The sequence below is a fragment of the Pleurodeles waltl genome, chromosome 11 (genome assembly GCF_031143425.1).
Source record: "Pleurodeles waltl isolate 20211129_DDA chromosome 11, aPleWal1.hap1.20221129, whole genome shotgun sequence".
Lineage (NCBI taxonomy): Eukaryota > Metazoa > Chordata > Amphibia > Caudata > Salamandridae > Pleurodeles > Pleurodeles waltl.
In genome coordinates, this window is record NC_090450.1 from 409,915,567 (window position 1) to 409,930,690 (window position 15,124).

The 15,124-nt window shown below is 43.2% G+C and overlaps 1 protein-coding gene across 1 annotated transcript in view; it reads left to right on the forward strand.

The window, feature by feature from the left end:
- The first annotated feature begins 708 nt into the window (after window positions 1-708).
- Window positions 709-15,124, forward strand: part of APOBEC4 (apolipoprotein B mRNA editing enzyme catalytic polypeptide like 4) — a 42,274-nt gene continuing 27,858 nt past the window's right edge. Inside the window, exon 1 of the mRNA XM_069213740.1 lies at window positions 709-803. The gene's annotated coding sequence lies outside the window, so the exon portion shown is untranslated. The remainder of the gene's footprint in view (window positions 804-15,124) is intronic.

Here is a 15,124-nt window from a genome sequence, read left to right on the forward strand (position 1 = left end):
CACACAAAGACAGACTTGCATACAAATACAGGAACATATGCACAATAACAAACACACACATACACACACAAACTGACTGACTGACTCATTCACTAACTGATTGACCCACTCACTCACTGAATCACTCACTCCAACACATTACCATGGAGTCCTACATAGACATATACCCATATTAACATTCACACAAACATATAAAAACACAGAAACAATACGTTGAGGCACATATGCACAGTAACACACACACTCTAACACACAAAAGTATGCACAAAACACATGTGCATAGGTAATCAGGTAGAGAGGTGTATATCAACACACTCAAACATTCTAACGCAAGCATGCGCACTGACACATTACCATACAAACATAGAGAGCCACACACCCATGCTAACACTCTCTCTCACACACGCACACTCTAACATAGAGCTATCTACGCACAGCAACACTCACATAAAAGCATACAGACAAAAGCACCCATTCACTAACATACAGACATGCACACACGTGCACGTTTGCATATTTATAAAGGTAGCTTTGATGCAGGCACTAAACCATAAAGCCACCTCCAATGAACGTTAACCACACAGCTTTTTAGTGTGTATCATTGGCATTTGTGTTTCCTAGCACTAATTGTTTTCAAATATCACCATGGGGCCTGCCCATTCAAGCTTCACAGGCTCACCAACCTAGTAACGTTGCCTCAGTTATAGACAACAAACACCTTCGTGGAAAGGCGCAGCCTAGCGCCTTAGCTGACAGCACTTTAATTTCCTCGTATCCAGCATTTGCAGAATAAAAGGGCACAGGTAACATTAAATTTGTTATTTTTCAAGCATCCCATGAAGTGTGTTAATGTACCAACATCAGGACACAATTTGTTTTGCACCGCGTGTTATTGTTAATCATATATTGAATCACGCGTCCAGTTCAGCATAGCTCATGTTATTTTATAGTCAGGGGCTCTGTGAGTCCACAGTTATATTGTGGTTGTTGTCGTCAGAGAGACAAACATATGTCGCCCAGTAAATGAAGAAACGTTCGGGCACATCTTTATTAGTTCACTGTCTCTTTCGGCATTGAACACATCATGTAGCTGAAATAGCATATAGTTTCTTCGTTTTTAGATTTTACGATGTTTCTGAAAGCCGTGTGGTGGTATTTACTTTGTCACTAGTACGAACAAAAATGTGTTTAATTCTTAAAACATATTTTAGATGAACTTTTTTATAATATTGCCCAATGTAGCGTATTCCTATATACGTACGACATTTACACAACTCTCTTCAAGGTTGTGTTATTTTTTTATGGTATTTAATTTTATAAAGCGCCACTTACCCGAAAAAGTGACCTGACGCTGGTAAACTAATTGAACCAGAACCAAGAGAAGACGAGAATAAGGTACTGCTTACTCAAATAAAAGAGTCTTCAAAGAGTTTCTAAACTGTTCAGCGTAGGGATGTGTGAATTTTTACCGGAGCAGTAGCAGCTGGGCGAAGTCGGATAATTTTGGTTTGTTAAATTGTCCGACTTCCTCCGAGGTGAATTTTTGCATCATCCTTTGGGGCATATTTACAACAATTGCTACAACGCAGCACAGCAAGCAAAGCTGCCGCTCTAGAGAGAGCAGAACTGCACCACATCTTATAAACAAATGGTGGCGCTGTGCTCTCTCCATGCGCATGATGCATTTTGGGCCGCCAAGCGTCTACACACGAACTCTTGCGCGATGTGGTCAGGATAGTTTGCCTGCTGGAAGGCGTACCTTCCTGCGCAGAAACTATCCCATGAGGCTACTCCTCTTTGTATGTGTCCTACAGAATGAGGCACACCTGCAAAGAGAAATTCAGGGGAGAAATAATGGTACTTCTCCTCAGTAAGCCAGCCCCAGGCAGACACAGCATTTTGGCACAAACCCATTTTTACATCTCTTTGTAAAAATGGGTTTGTATCAAACTTCATGGATGGATGAGTGGAAACGACCATGCACCACCCGTTGGAAATACCTCCCTGACGCAAAGGAATGCAAGGCAGCACAATGAGCTACATTACGTTACTTTTTAGTACTAAGCCACGCAAAACTACATTTGCATGCCTTTGTGAATACTAAAAAGGAATTTGCATTGGGTCTTTGAAAAAAAAAGTGACACAAACCAGACATAAAATCTTCTGGTGTGACATCTGGCTGGAGCAAATAGTTTGTTCCAGGGTCACTCCAAGCTCCTGCTCTGAGTGACAGCTGAAACAGAATGATTGCTGCCCGAGTCACGCTCTTTAACATCTTCTGCTGCAGGAAGACCCAGCAAGTGAGCAACTGCGGAGAAGAGCGCGCGCAACAGTGTGGAGCGATGGGAATCTGCCTGCTGCAGCACAAAGACCTCTATTATTTTTGCAACCTGGGGCTGACGTTACTTGCAAGTGTGGAAATTCCACCAGTATGGCGACATTTCTGCTCTACATTTGCCTATTTAATGTCTGGAAAGAGTCACGTGTGATTACTTATTTCAGTTTTGATTGGAGAGGTGCTGAAAGTTAGAACATGCTGATGCTGCTTGAGGTGGCGTGATGTTTCTGTGTAGTCTTCTCAATGTGTGAGGAGCACGTATTTGCTGTTAGCTAGCATAGACTGGCACCTTAGAAGAGTATGCCAGATTAAGAGTGTGATGTACTTGTGCAATGTTGTGAGAGGGTTTCTAGAATAAAGCTGAACATAGCTGCTCGTGAGTCATAGTGAGCATTTTTTTGTGTTGGCATTTAGAATTAATGGAACATTCTTGTCCTTTGTGGGAGAGAGAGAAGAAATATGTTGTATTGTCTAGGAGGTAATGCATAGAGGTCAAAATCAGTATTTTTTAGGAGTGGTGTTTTGTTTGAGGTCTGATGTGCAGCTTTTAATATATGATGTTTTTAGTTATTTTCCAAAATGTGTATTTCTGTAGTTAGTGGAAGATGTGTGAGTTTGACAAAAAATAGTACCTTGTCTATTTGTTCTGAGTTTAGAAAAGACAATTTTGTAGTGTCAGTCACCCTGTTGGTTAGGTGTGTTAGAAATTGGGTCTCTAGTTGGCAGAGGTACGCACCCTGTCCAACTAGGTACCACAGTCCTAGTCAGGGTAAGTCAGATACACAACCTAAATTAACCCATACTCACCCTCTGGTAACTTGGCAGAGAGCAGTCAGGCTTAACTTAAGAGGCAACATGTAAAATATTTGTGCAACACTTAAATTACAGTAACACAGTGAAAGACACGAGTAACAGACTCCACACCAGTTTAGAAAAATAGAGAATATTTGTCTGAGTACAACAAGAGCAAAATGACAAAAATCCAATAAGTAAAAGATGAGATTTTAATTTTTAAAGATTAAATGTAAAAACAGTGCTTACAAGTCACTAGCGGTCAAAAGGTTACTTGAGGTCGTGAGGGATCAGTGCAAGTCCTAAGTTCAGACTGGCCGTGATGAAGGGTATGCCAGCTACAGAACCCATGCAGGGTCTGCTGAAACTGTACTGTTGACATTGAGGGCACAATGCGTCAGGTTTTGCAGAAATTAGCTGTAGAACCCACGTCCGAGGCCCTGGATTGGAGGAGGCACCTCAAGCAAGGGTAGGATTTACACATGGCAGAGTCCAGCAGTACCAGGAGGGATGCAGGCAGTCTTTGGTGTCCCTGAGACTGCGGAGGACAGGGGGCAAGCCAACAAGCCCTTGAAGAATCTTGGGTTCAAGGATGTAGAGAACAGGCCTAGTCCTTCTCATTCCAGGCAAGAAGCATCAGGCAAACACAGCAAAGCAAGCAGCTAAGTGGCAGTCCCTCCTACAGCACAGCACACAGCAAGCAGTAGGCCAACACAGCAATGCAGTTGCATAGTGGCAGTCCTTCCTAACAGCACAGCAGTTCTTCCCCCTGGCAGCGTGTCCTTGGTTCCAGTAGAGGTCTGATTTTGTGGAGTTTGGGTCCCAGAACATATACCCAAATGTGCCTTTGAAGTGGGGGAGACTTCAAAAAGACCTTTGAGGATCACAAGGTCCCTGCTCTTCCTTCACTGGATCCAGACACTCTACAGGGGGTTATGCAGCCCTTTGTGTGGGGAGAGACAGCCCTATTCAGGTGTAAGTGAGGCAGTGCTAAGCCCAGCCTCATCAAGCCAGTTAATGGCCAATTAAGGCCCATGAAGTCATACCTAAGCTCCCATTGTGCATGACTGTCTAGAGGGAATGCATAAAAACTCAGCAGTCACCAACCCCAGACGTGTATTCTGAGACAGGCAGAGGCAAAGAATGGTTAAAGATAGACAATGCCAACTTTTTAAAAGTATCTTATTCAGAATTACAATTTTAAATCCGACTTCACCATAAATTGGGAATTTAAATTGTGAATATAGAGACACCAAACTCCAAATTTCTATCTTTTCCCAACTGGAAGTTACTCTTAAAAGCAACTTCAAGGTAACTCCAGTTTTAACCTAGAGGAGAGATAGGCCTTGCAGTAGTGAAAAACAAAATTAATGGTTTTTCACTATTAGGACATGTTAAACTTAAAAGTACATGTCCAACTTTTTAAATACACTGCATCCTGTACTGAGGGCTAAAAACGGCCTACTTTAGGGGTGACTTACATTTAATAGAAAGGAAGGTGTGGGTCTGGCAAGTGGGTGAACTTGCCAGGTCGAAATGGTAGTTTAAAACTGCACACAAAGCCTCTGCAATGGCAGGCTGAGACATGTTCGAAAGGCTACTGTAGTGGGGGGCACAATCAGTGATGCTGGGCCACTCGTACCTTTTCATATAAAGGCCCTGAGCACACATAGTGCATTTTAATAGGGACTTACAAGTAAATTATATGTGCCAATTGTGGATAAGCCAATATTACTACATTTTAAGGAGAGAGCATAAGCACCTTAGCACTGGTTAGCAGTGGTAAAGTGCACAGAGTCCTAAATCCCACAATAACAAGGTCAGAAAAAGAGAGGAGAAAGACAAAAAGTCTTGGGATGACCATGGAGAAAGGGCCATTTTCAACATAATGTTTGAGATGCTTTGGAATGGTGACATACAGAATGTGAAGTTGCATGGAATGTTGAGAAGAATGTGAATTTATGGCTGCTGATGAAGGACAAATCCCTTTTTAGAAATATGTGTTGGATACTATGCTATTCTGACATGTGTTAAAGAATACACTGTTCTTACTTTCTTTGGACTCCCCCCTAACTTCAAAGCTGAGTTACCAGAGTAAGATCCATGCAACCTTTATTTCCTTTTTTGTGTGCAATGTTTATGGATTTATGTTTTATAATCATTCTATTGTAGCATCAATCTCAACAGTAACAGGTGATAAATGAGGTGCCATCTTCCTTGCAGAGAAACACTTTTATGTTACTTCTTGCTTAGAGAAATCTTAATACACAGATTATTGAACAAGAAATATGGAGCTAGATTTCAAACTATGTGCGGCATCAGACTCAGATGATTTGGTGGTGTATGAACTTAATGCAAACAATACCTGGTGTCTTACCACGAAGCAGTTTTAACCAAGGAGCTGGCCGCACTGAAATCTGCATTTGTAAGGTTAAATCGGTCACTTGCACCAAAAGATAAGGAAGGAGATGTTTCACTGCAATATCCCTTGTTCTAACCTAGGCAATATAAATTGAACTGTTATCCTTGCCAAACTTAAGGATTGGCTTCAGGATGAACAAGTACCTCCAATGTCAAATCTTCTCTACTTATGTGCTAGGATGTATGGATTCTACAAAATATATGTAGGTGAATATTATGACAGAATGTCTTTACTGAACATCTCTAAGTGCAACGAAAAACAATATTTAGGCCAGGCAAACAGACCTGACAATATGACCATCATAACGTTACAGCCAACCCTTTAAGTAGCACCAACATGAGCCACATTTTGTCTTCTGTGCCTGCTGGAAGCAGAACCATTGTCCAAAGACAACCCATTCTAGGTGAGAACCAAGGAAACTTGCAATTGACCTGGGATGCAAAAAGACTCACCCAAGCTGGACTCCAGAGAGAGTTTGGGTGATGAAATACCACTGGTGCAGTGGCCAATCACTTCTGTCCTATAGAAACCTGGAACCCGAGACCGATGAACAGGAAACAACATGAAATAATCTTTTAAGTCTACCTTCAACATCCAATGCCCCAGCTGAATGGAGTCTCTCATACAACATAAACATTCCATCTCAAAATGACTGTCCAGGACAAAGCCATTCCACAATTTGATATTTTTCAGAGGTCTTGGTCCATTTCCCTACCAAAACATAAATTGCTGACAAACACTCTTCACATGATCAGACATGATATGCATCGCTCTTCTAACAACAGCTTCTGAAACTCCTCCTACACAAAACTCTTATCTGGGTTGGAAAAACACGTTGGTCAAGTAGGAGCTAGCTGAAGTTGGTTAGAGCAAAATTCTATTCGTACCCTGAATTGTTTGCAAAACCCAATAATCTAACATAACAAATAGCCACTGTCTGAGAAAGAGGATGAGTCGACTACCTAACTTTCTCAAGGAAAAATACTTAATTGTAGATGACCAAGTATTACTGGGGCAAGAATGGCCCTTGCCAGTGTGGCTTAGTCCTGACCACTAACCCTTAGCAGGGGTTGAAAGGGAGTATAGCAGCCTCTGTCACTGTAGGGTGATGAATGTTCTGCTCGGGGGACATAGAAGGTGGATGAATAAGAACTGCTGGTGAGGGCTCAGAAAGAGTGCTGTGCAGATATGGACAGAGACTGATATTTCCTTCACAAATCTCTCTCAAAAGAGATGCTCTGCACCCACTACAAGCTTCGTATCTGACATCAGTGCCGGATTCAGATCAGTGCTCATCAGTAGGGTTTTCGTATATTCTGCTGAAAGGGAAGCATTACCATTACGTTTCAGAAGTACAGCAAGCTGACTCCAGCGTGTAACACTGGCTGGTTCATTTTATTTCTATAATTGGCTGCCTCATGAGTATTGTTCACTATTTGGGTCAGAGGGTCTAAAATATCTAACAATGTGTTCTGACATTTTCAGGGAGTTATTAACCATCTTTTATTTCGTCATTGTCCTTTTTAGACAAAAAAAAGCAACCATTGAAGGATCAATGTGCGGTGAAGCAGATAATTTAAGGGTGAAGTATATGCCGCCCGCAAACTTAGTGAAGGTTATTTCTAAAGGGCTTGCTTATAGGATAACAAATCCAGTGGCCCATGAACTCTGCAACTGAATTCAATGGAGTCAAATCCCAAACCTAGATTGAGTGAGAAAGTGATAAAACTGAGGTCAAAGTACAGCTGCTGCAACACATGTACCCTATCAAAACAGTTGGGGTATCCACGAGTAGAGAGGCCCCTTAATTTCCAACTTCTTGATAGTCATCCCTCTGTGTCTGTTAGTGGTAAAGATATATAATTTCGAAGGGGATCTACAGCTAAAGTTGCATTTTTAAAAAGGTGTCACCCAAAAAAATAACAATTCTGACTCTCTTTTTAGAACCTCATAATAATACAACTCACAGGTGAGATCTGAATGCACCAAGTGGCCCTGTTGTAATTGAGAAACCTCTTGTAATTGTGACACCCCTTTCTTTTTTAGCTACACTTCCTGCCTTCCTGAGAAACCGAGGAGGGCGACTCATCCTGATCACATGGTGGCACATGAGAAATCAATTAGTCAAAAGAGGCTACAATAGAAATCCCACTAGCCCAATGCATGAATCTCTTAGTGGCACTCACCGTCATTTGGATTGCCTGCCTCGTACTGAGTCTGGGAATCCCCTCACCAGACTCCTGATGTTTCCTCTGTATCTGTTCTTCCTCATCCACAACCGAGTCAGCCCCAGCTAGTTCCAAAGCCAGTTCCAGCTTTGGAAGAGTTTACTTCCTTCATCCGCTTTCTCAATGCCTTCCACCACTTAAAATCAAAAAGTTGAGAAAAAGTAAAAAAAGTAATAGGGTTTACACATTTCTTTAAAAAATAAGAAAACCCCTAAATAACCTTATACAGGTGAGCAGCCTGTAAGTTGATAAGGATGCTGTTATACTGAATTAGCATGGGGGAATCTTTAGCCATTCTCTCTAGGGTATTAGATCACTAACTACACTGCCAAGGTATCAAGGCCCATCTTTATACTTTTTATTGCCTCATTTGCGCCATTTTGTGACGCAAATGCGGCGCAAACTTACAAAATACAATTATATTTTGTAAGTTTGCGCCGCTTTTATGTAAAAAAATTACGCAAATGCAGCGCTAAAAAAGTATAAATACGGGCCCAAGAGTTCTAAGTGAGGTCTTAAGGTTCTAGAGGACTTGAGTGTTAGTCAAAAGAGAGCAGGTGAGGGGTCTCCCATGTCGGTGCTCGTTTGTTAACAAAGACAGCTTTGTAAAAAACTCCTGATTCAACAATTACTTCAATTTGGCGATGAGCGTCCTATACGTGAGGGGTCGAGTAGAAGTGCCATAAAGTAGAGATGAGATTGCAGCAGGAGAAGGGGTGAGTAGATTGCAATGACCAGACAGGGTGGTTCTTGATTCATGTGGGGATACCTGCAGAGAACATTGTGTACTTGTCAGGTTTTGTGTTAATTCATCTGATATTCCATTTATGATTGTGTGTTAAGCTATGATGTAGTTTATGTATAAATTTGGTAGATTGGGTGTGGGTGATTGTTCCATATTCAACATGAATCACCTGATCTTTACTCAGTATCACTGAAGTTTTATTTCATATAGTCACTCTTATGGTAATTTGTATGTTCATTTGTTGTTGTTATAAAGAAAGGAGATATGCTATATTGAATTAAAATGGGGATTCCTTAACCATGCCCTCTAGGGTATTACATCAGTAACTACACTGCCAGGTCATGATGTCCCCAGTGGCAGGTGAAAGAGTGCGGCGAGGGAACTCCCATTTTGTTGAAGATTTGATAATGAAGATACTTCTTTGAGAAACTCCAAATTCAGCATTTACTTCACCTGCAAAAGAACCTTTTAAACTAAACTAACCTTACTAAAAGGACTGTGTACAGAGACATTTTATATCCCGTCTTTTGTCAAAACTAAAACAAAATGACTTTTAAAGGATCAAACACCAAGGAGTGAAAAACCACGGTTTGTTGAAAGATCAGCAAAACAATGTAGCCATCTTTTATCAGTAGAAGGGCAAAGCATCCAGAGAGCCCTTCAAAAATTAAACGACAGAACATGCAGGCTCTGTCCAAGCGCCGCACCACTCTACAGTGTAAGCGGCTGACAGGCAAGCTGCAGCCACCAGTGACCCGATGGTCCACAGCGAAACAAGGGGCAGATGACACCTGACAGCAGTGGAGATGGAGGGCAGGGGTTGGTCACAGGGAAGGAGTAAAAAAAGACCACAAAGTTGCCTTAACTATTGGTGACTACAGTGCCGAAAAGTGCCTTGTCTCAAGCGTGTTCACTGCACAACCAAATCCACAGAGAAGGGTAATAAATCTGAACACATAAGCAATATTTAACAAAATCAACTAGATACAAGATAAATGGTGTACATTTTATGTCAAAAGTACACACGTATCTTCTGTTAAAACAGCAAAGAGGAGAACATGGGGACATCTTTGGTAGTATTTAAAGATTTCGCTGTGAAGTCAAGGTGGCTTCTTAGTTAGGTCAAACGACCTGGGTACCTGGTCTCCAGTTATTTTGTGTATGATTGAGGTATGTTCATGTTTAATTATCTTTGATATTGTTTTCAGGGCTACTAGAGATGTTCAGTAAAGTGGTTCTGTCATAACTTACCCTTCAGTGTTGTAGTAGAATCAGGCTGAGCTAAGTGCTAGCAGTAGCACAATTAATTGCAGCATGGTCATTAGCATTATCGATAAAATGCAGTATCTAGGAAAACATACCTTTATGTAGCTTCCTTAGATTTGGAGCCTAGGGTGATGGAGGAGGGTTAGGGTGGCTCCTTCTACTCTGTATAAATCGACTGAAGTAGCATGGTTTCTGCTACTACTTTGTCCTGAGTAGTGAGAGTAATATGGCTTCCACTATTCTCTCACTGGTGTGTAAGTGAAGGATCAGTTCTACATCTTTCTTTGGAGGATGAGTGCAAATAATACATCTTTGGTTGCTCTCTTCAGTGTGAATGAGTGTAGAATGGCTTCCACTTCTCTGCAATTGTGCTTATGGGGGTCAGATTGTTTCCACTACACTGTCCATTATGTGTCAGAGTGGGATGTCTTTTTCATTCTTCTTTTACAGAAAGCAAGGGATAGAGAGTGTTTTTTATCGCTTTCCCCTGAGTTTGTTTGTAGTAGAATGGCTGCGCCTCCGCTCTCCTTGTCAGGAAGAGTAGTGTGATAGCACTGCTTTCGCCACCCTCTTACGGGCGGGTGGAATGATTTCGACTGCTCTCTGAAGGGTGGGGGAGAGGAGATTGCGGTTTTCCCTGTACCTTCTCTGGATGAGGGGAATAGTCAGGATTCCACACTCTCCCATGGAAGGGTTGGATGGATTACACTACTTTCTCCTGGGTGCATGAGAGAAGGACTTCCACTTATCTTGCTCTAACGTGTGGAGGATGAAAGCTTAAACTACTCTCTCATGGGGCTGGGGTGCCTTCAATCACATTTCCTCAGTTGGTGGGGGCACAATGGCTTAACTAATCTGTGATGAGTGGGGAGATGTGAATGATTTCCACTTCTCACTCCTGAGTGAGAGAGAATAGGAAGGCATCTAGTAGCGTTATTGGTGGATAGAATGATTACGGTTTTTACTGACTTGAATTGAATAATAGGAATGCTCCCTAGTTTGGGTCAACCAGAAATACTACTATGCGGAGAAGGAAAAGAGCAGGGAGGCTACTATCCTGTAAATTGAAGGCAAAAAAGTATGGGGACAGGGTGCGAGAGGTGGAGGGGGCGGCATGGCCGCACATAGGTCGGAGACGCGGAAACATCCCAAGAGTTTGGTGCTATTTATGAACACATATAGAGCAGATGACCCCTATAAATAACCACATAGAACAGTACACAGTGAAGAACAAACAATACAAATTGTCACAAGATCACATTGACAGACCAACAGAGTTTGAGGCATTCATTCTAAGGATAAAGAGACTGAAGGAGAGAGGGCCCCAGGCACCAACAGGTTCACCTCTAAGTAAGGTAAGACCTACTGAAAGGTGTGGGCACCTATCATAAATAAAGTTATAAGCTTCATATTCTAACATGATTCAGATCAACCCTTTCAAACAACACAGGTTTGCTTTATCTGCAGCTCACACAGCCCAATCTCATTTCTAAATGTGGATGCAAAGATATACAAGAGCATCCTGTCTACCAGATAGAAACTCATAACATCTGAGATGATAGACTATGACCTGCTGGGATCTATAGAGAAGAGGAATGGTGAAGATAACACCTGGGAAATGTGGCATGGCATAGACAATGTCCATTGCACTTGTAAATAATCTGCTCTAATAGCTTAAGACTAGGGGTGGGCAGTGAACTCCTCTCTGCTGGCAGAGTTAACAGAGCCTTTGGCACTCCGCTTGGAGTGTGGAGTTTGGCCAAAAACTCAGCTAGCCCAGCAGCGGAGCAGAGCTCACCAGGGTGCGCACTGCAGCCCAGTTATGGGCTACACAGCGCAAGCACAGACAGTCTGCGCTTGTGCTGTATGGTCCATAACTGGGCTCTACTTAATACACAGCCCAAAATGAAGACAACATTTGTCATACAACAGGCAAGGGAGGCAGAGAGCAAGCCGCTGTCAACAGGGACCCTGGTCAGATCCTCATTTTGCTTTCTCTTCTATGAGCACACGAGGGCTGGCGCTGGGAATGGACAGTATTTGCATATGAGGGTGGTCTGTGCTTGGACACATTGGAAAAAATGAAACATGCAGTCAGAGCTCCACTTGAAAAGAACCTGTCTCCCCAGAGCACCTGGGAAATGAAGTGGTGTTTTGTGGTACAGTGCTGAGGCCAGCAGGGAGAGTTGGAGACTGGGGGAGCATCAGCTTCTGAGTGGTAGTATGGCAGCCCCGCCACATAGAGATGTGTGTGGACTGAGAGAGTGCCTTAGCGCCCAGTGTCAAGCCAGCTAGGCACTTTGTGAAAATACCAGGCTGCTGGTGGTGAGCTGATTTGCTGCTGCTAGTGCTGATCCCTAAAGAACGGGAAGTCTGAGGATGTGTGTAAGTGCAGAGGAAGCGATTGCAATGGTGGTGAAGTAGGGCAGTTGGTGAAGGGAAGTGTGCAGGTGTGGTGGAAAGCAGCAGGCTGCAGGCTGCAGGCCGGTGGGCTGTGTCGGCATAAGTGGCCTGAAACTGCAACTCTTGCTGCCTACAGCATGCAGGGTCGGGCCTGCTTAGCACTTCTGAGATCGGGCGCATTCAAGCCAGAGTGCTAGTGCAGGCGGCACTCCGACAGAGCCAACTCCACAGAATTCCACCGAGTAGAATTCTGTGAGCTCCACCCACCCTTACTTAAGACAGTGAGAAATTGTTTGGTTGGGAAAGCTGGCGATTCTTAATTTGGACACTGGAGGTATTTGGGTTTTGGCACAGATTTTGGGAGTGGATAATGGCTAGGTACACATATTTGTTCTCATTTGTCATAGACAATGGTGCCTTTTTCACCTACTATCCGATATTAGAGGCACCAAACAAGGGTGCCCACTGTCTTGTTGATTTTCGCTCTATCGATGGAGCCTTTTGCAGACAGGGTATGTAGAAATAAAGATATTGTGGACATTCAGATAAGAAAAGAAAAGATGAGGGTAAAATAATGATGTTTACAGAAGACATACAGTTGACCATTGCAAGCCCAAGTTAGATTGCTGATTTCTGTGCTGGAAAAATAAAAGGCATAAAAAGGGCGTTAGGTTCGAAAGTCAGCTTTCAGAAATCACAGCTAAGTAATCTTGCACTTTTTAGACACCTCATCTCTAAGATAAATGTCATAATCCCCTTTCCAATGGATGAATGGTACTATATGAAGGAGAATCTAAAACAAGACTTGCAGCTCAATCTAACTAAACACCATTTTGTTTGAAATCCAGAGAAAATTACAGACATGGTATAAAGGGTGTTGGACCTGCCCCTTTTTGCAGGGTCATCCCCAATCTTTTTGCCTCCTTCCTCCTATTTGTTTCTGACCCGTTTTTGTTGGCTTTAGGACTCTGGGCACCTTACCACTGATAATCAGTGCTAAAATGCATTTGCTCTTGGTATAAATTGTATTAGCTCTTGGTTTATCCATGATTGGCATATTTGATTTACTGGTAAGCACCTAGTAAAGTGCACTAGAGGTGCCTAGGGCCTGTACATCAAATGCTACTAGTGAACCTGCAGAACTGGTTATGCCACCCACATGAGTAGCCCTGTAAACATGGCTCAGACCTGCACTGCAGTGTCTGTGTGTGCACTTTTAAGCTGTCAATTCGACCTAGCAATTATCCCACTTGCGAGTCCTAAACCTTCCCTTTTTCCTACATGTAAGGCACCCCTAAGATAGGACCTGGGTAGCCCCATGGGCGAGTGCAGTGTATGTTAAACGTGGGACATGTACTGATGTGTGTTACATGTTCCAACAGTGAAATAATGCTAAATTCAGTCTTCACTGTTGCATGGCCTTTCTCTCATATAGATTAACATGGGGGTTGACGTTAAATGTTATTAAAGTGCAGATTCCCTTTGAAAGCAGATAGAAATGTGGAGTTTAGAGTCTCTAAACTCACAATTTATAATACATCTTTTAGTGAAGTTGGTTTTTAGATTGTTACTTTGAAAATGCCACTTTTAGAAAGTAGGCATTTTCTTGTTTAAACAATTCTGTGACTCTGTCTGTTTGTGGATTGCCTGTCTGGGTCAGTTTGACAGTTGGGCTATTTGTGAATACCCTCTAGACAGTGACACAAAGGGAGCTGGAGTGTAGCCTGCATATCTTGATGAGTCCTCTGGGCTGGAGGGGAGGGGAGAGTGGTCAATTACACATGAATGGGCTGTGCCTGCCCTCACAAAATGCATTATCCAATCCCCTGGTGTGAGTCTGGAGCCTGGCCTGGGCAAGGCAGGATCTTGCAAACAAGAGAGACTTTCTTTTGAAGTTTTTCAACTTCAAAGGCAGAAAGGGGTATAAGTATTGGACCCCAAACCCCTGAAAATAAGATTACTTCTGGAACCAAGAGGAACCTCTGCCAAGGAGAAAAGCTGAAGAGCTGGAGGAAGAGTACTGCCCCTTTGCCCATGGTTGTGCTTTCCTGGGTTGGCCTGCAGTAGCTGCTTCTGCCTGAGAGAGGACAAAGACTGACTTCTGTGTGACTTCACACTGGTGAAGAATCTCCAAGGGCTTGACCTGAGCTTGTCTCCTGTTGCTGAAGTCTCAGGGACATCAAAGACTTCTCTCTGCCAGCCCCTGGACTCTCTGCTGTGATTCCTGCCCTGCCAAGTGGTTCCCTAACCTGTCTCTGGGCCCTTGAAAGGTGAAGCTGGTGGAAAAGGACAGAAATCCATGCACAGATGGCCGTGCGGGGAAACTTTTGATGCACCATGCGCAATGCGGCTGATAAACGGCGCGCCGCTGGACTCGTGGCTAAAATCCACGTTCCACCTGCACCGCAGCTGGGAGATCAATGCATCGTGGCTGGAGAAACGGCACGCAACACCAGCTAATGGCTGCTGATAATGACGCGAGCCCCACTGTGAGAAAGTAGCCTCTTTCTAGCATGGTTACCCCCATTTTCGGCCTGTTTGTGAGTAGTTGTCAGTGTGTTTTGCCTGTCTCAATGGGGTCCTGCTAGCCAGGACCCCAGTGCTCATAGTTTGTGGCATATATGTGTTGTCAGTATGCTTGACTGTGTCACTGAAGTTCTGCTAATCAGAACTCCAGTGGTTATGCTCTCTCTACTTACCAAATACTTCACTACAGGTTAGTGACTCCATATTCCAATTCTGATTGGCACACTGGACCCCCCCTTATAAGTCCCTTGTGTATGGTATGTTAGGTACTCAGGGCATTGGGTTCCAGGAGACCCTTATGGGCTGCAGCATTTCTTTTGCCACCCATTAGGAGCTCATACAAACCTTTCATCAGGTCTGCCACTGCAGCCTGAGTGAAATAGAGCACACACTATTTCACAGCT